This window comes from Penaeus chinensis, chromosome 16, assembly GCF_019202785.1.
Source record: "Penaeus chinensis breed Huanghai No. 1 chromosome 16, ASM1920278v2, whole genome shotgun sequence".
Lineage (NCBI taxonomy): Eukaryota > Metazoa > Arthropoda > Malacostraca > Decapoda > Penaeidae > Penaeus > Penaeus chinensis.
This window is the reverse complement of record NC_061834.1, coordinates 58,733-62,500: the sequence shown is the minus strand read 5'-3', so window position 1 is coordinate 62,500 and position 3,768 is coordinate 58,733.

The window sequence follows — 3,768 nt, the reverse complement described above, 5'->3', positions numbered from 1 at the left end:
TCTCTCTCTCTCTCTCTCTCTCTCTCTCTCTCTCTCTCTATCAATCTATCTATCTATCTATCTATCCTTTTTTTCTCTCTCTCTCTCTCTATCTCTCTCTCTCTCGTCTTCGTTCATTCTTTCTCGCCTTCACGTCATTGTTATCACTATAATTACCATTGTTATTATTATTATCATTACTGTTATTGTTGTTATTACTGTCATTATCATTATCATTATTTTTTATCTTTATTATTATTTATTATTATCATTATTATTATTATCATTATTATTATTATTATTATCATTATTATTATTATTATTATTATTGTTATTATTATTATTATTATTATTATTATTATTATTGTTGTTGTTGTTGTTGTTATTGTTATTTTTATTATTATTATTATTATTATTATTATTATTATTATTATTATTATTATTATTGTTGTTGTTGTTGTTGTCACTGTCATTACTATCATCATCATTATTATTATTATTATCATCATCATCATCATCCTCAGTATTAATGTTGTTACTGTTATCATCATTATTATTAGTAGTAGTATTACTATTGTTATTATTATTAATATGATTATTATTATTATCACTACTATTTCTATTACTATCTTTATTATCATTATAATTACCACGCGTGTATAGAGCTCAACCCTAAGAACAGAAAAACGGAAGAGAAAAGAAAGAAAAAAAGAAAGAAAGTTCATTGCACAAGAAATCAACTCAGTTGCCTTCTCGCTCGATTCAATACAATTAAGGAGTCATTTTGCCGTGAAACTGTGAGCATTTCTCCCCCTCCTCCTCCTCCTCCTCCTCCTCATTTTCCACTTCTCTTCTTCCCTCCTTCTTGCTCCTCTGCTTCGTATTCTCCCTTCCCATTCCTCTCCCTTCTTTTCTTCCTCTTCTCCTTTCTCTGGCTCACCTTACTTCCTCTTCTCCTTTCTCTGGCTCACCTTACTTCCTCTCTTTCTACTTTTCTCCCTTCCTTCCTTCTCCTCTTGTTCTCTCGTTCTCTTTCCTTCCCCTCCTCTTCTTCCTGCTCGTCATTATCATCTCCGCCACGTGTCACATTAGCTTCCCCTAACCCTTAACCCCCCCCCCCCCCCCCACACACCCCTATTACAGTCCTCTCCCCTCCTTCCCTTTCCTCACCCCCCCCCCCCCTCATTCATTCACACTCGCCTCAAAGTTCATGTAAGGTCAACCTACGCTGGCGAAGTATAATATACTTTTCTCTTATGTCATTACAACAGCAAAATAATCGGAATTATAAAAATATTCTTCGTATACATATATATATATATATTTTTGTCTTAATAAAATAAAAATGAAAACTTGCAAAAGCCATTGAAACCGAACATATAGTCTTTCACTCCACACCTACAACTAAAAAAGAAAATCAGAAAAAAAACGTTATTTACACTTAAAAAACTTCAAAACTTCGAACTTACTCTCCCTTCAAATCACCTCTGCCCCTTTAAAACGATCGTTAACGACCCAACGACCATTAACCGGCCGCTCCCTGTAACAGCCATCACCGCCGGGCGGGGTACTCAGAGACGCCGCAAATGACTCTGTAACTTTACCAACCGCGGTCGGAATAGGTCAGCTAATGACCGACCTTTGACCTGTGTTGCCCTTTGGTGATTCCTATTTCAAAGCCTTGGAATAAGTTGGCTTTTGTTGTTGTTACGTGTTTGTCGTTTGTTTGGGTGCTTTTGGGAACTATGTTGTTTATTCTTCTCTACGATGTTACTGCGTTTCCTTGCTAAACTGAGTTATGCAATATATATGTGTGTGTGTGTGTGTGTGTGTGTGTGTGTGTGTGCTTGCGTGTGTTTCTATGTATATAAATGTGTGTATGCGTGTGTGCGTCTGTGTGTGTGTGTGCGTGCTTGCTTGTTTTTGCAAGATGGAAATAATTTCGAACAGTATAACTTTTCCAGTACATATTACTATATTGACCCTTTTGGCACGTTGTTCTTGAGATAATAATAAACAAAATAAATACACACATTGCAGATCTCAAACATTCTTTACGTTTCTAAGTAAGTAGATGACTGTGTATCTATAAAAGTAAAAATTGATAGACATTTAGATAGTTTACAGAAATAATGAGAGAGAGATTGATAAACAGATATATGGATCGATAGATATAGCCAGATAGATGGAATGATAGATATTCAGATAGACAGACGGATCGATGGATAGCCAGATAGATGGAATGGTAGATAGTCAAAGAGATAGATGGAATGATAGATAGTCAAAGAGATAGATGGAATGATAGATAGTCAAAGAGATAGATGGATCGATAGATAGCCAGATAGATGAAATGGTAAATAGTCAAACAGACAGATATTCATTAATCGGATGATATTCATACAGACAGATATACAGATAGATCTATTAATCGGAAAAAAAGTCATATGGAGCGATACAGACACTCATGTAAAAATCCCAGCCGTTCAAATTCCCAGCATATGCTACGACTGGACGAGACTCCGCCCCCTCGAACCGCCCACTTCCTTCCGCCTCCTCAACCGCCCCGGCCAAACCCTTTCATTAATTCCGGCTTGAAATCCGGATTAATCCCTTCGTTAATCCGCTCTTCCGATGGTCTCAGCCGTCCGTTGTCTTCTGGGAGCGTGGCCGATGTACGAGAAGGAGGGGGGGGGGGGGGGGAATGTGACCCGATATGCGGAAGTGTTACACAAACCGAGGTCAAACCCGGGAGGAAAGGGAACGGAGAATGATCTTTTTTTCCTGTAACTGATTTTTTTTTCTGTTTTTCTTTTTTGAAAAAGATAGTGACGATGTTTAATGGAGGCAAAGTGATTGTTTTTTTTTTTTGTTGTTGTTGTTGTTTAGGTGATTAAATTATGAAAACGTTTCTTTTGCGTGCTTTATTGCAAATCGTCATGTGTTTTCGCCTCTATGTGTACATGTGAGCGTGAACATACATTTGCGCTATAAATAAGCTTACGTATACATGCACAGAAATGAATATCTACATACATAAACACTTATATCTATGCACTTACGGATGAACATTCTGTATACATCCCAGCGTGTACATGACCGTCTCCACACTTATACACACATGCATGTACGTGAAGTGTGTGTGAAAATCCGTCACGGTCAATCCAGGATAAAGTTACAGATCTCTCGCAGTGTCCGGTGAAAAGGCAAGTGACATCACGGCTTAGAGAGAAGTCTGTGATGCTGCTGTATAAATAGATTTTGAGTTGGTCATGATTCACTGTTACGAATTGATTTGTTTGAATGGTAAAGGAGTTATAGTTATGGCTGGTACCTTATGATTGATTATGTTTTTGTGTTTGTTTATTTCATTGTCATTGCTACTGCTTGTTATTCTTTATTATGATTATGATTATCATTGTTGTTGTTGCTATTTTTATTTGTATTGTTATCATTGTCAACATTATTGTAAGAATACTGTAAGCATTATTTATGTTGTTACTATTATTATTATTATTATTATTTCTATTATTATTACTATTATTATTGATACTATTGATTTTGATATCATAATCATTATTATCATTATCATTATTATTATTATCTTTATTATTGTTATTATTATTATTTATATTATTATTATTATTATCATTATTATTATTATCTTTATTATTATTATTATTATTATTTATATTATTATTATTATTATTATTATTATTATTATTATTATTGTTGTTGTCATTATTATTATTATTATCATTATTATCATTGTTGTTGTTGTTATTATCATTA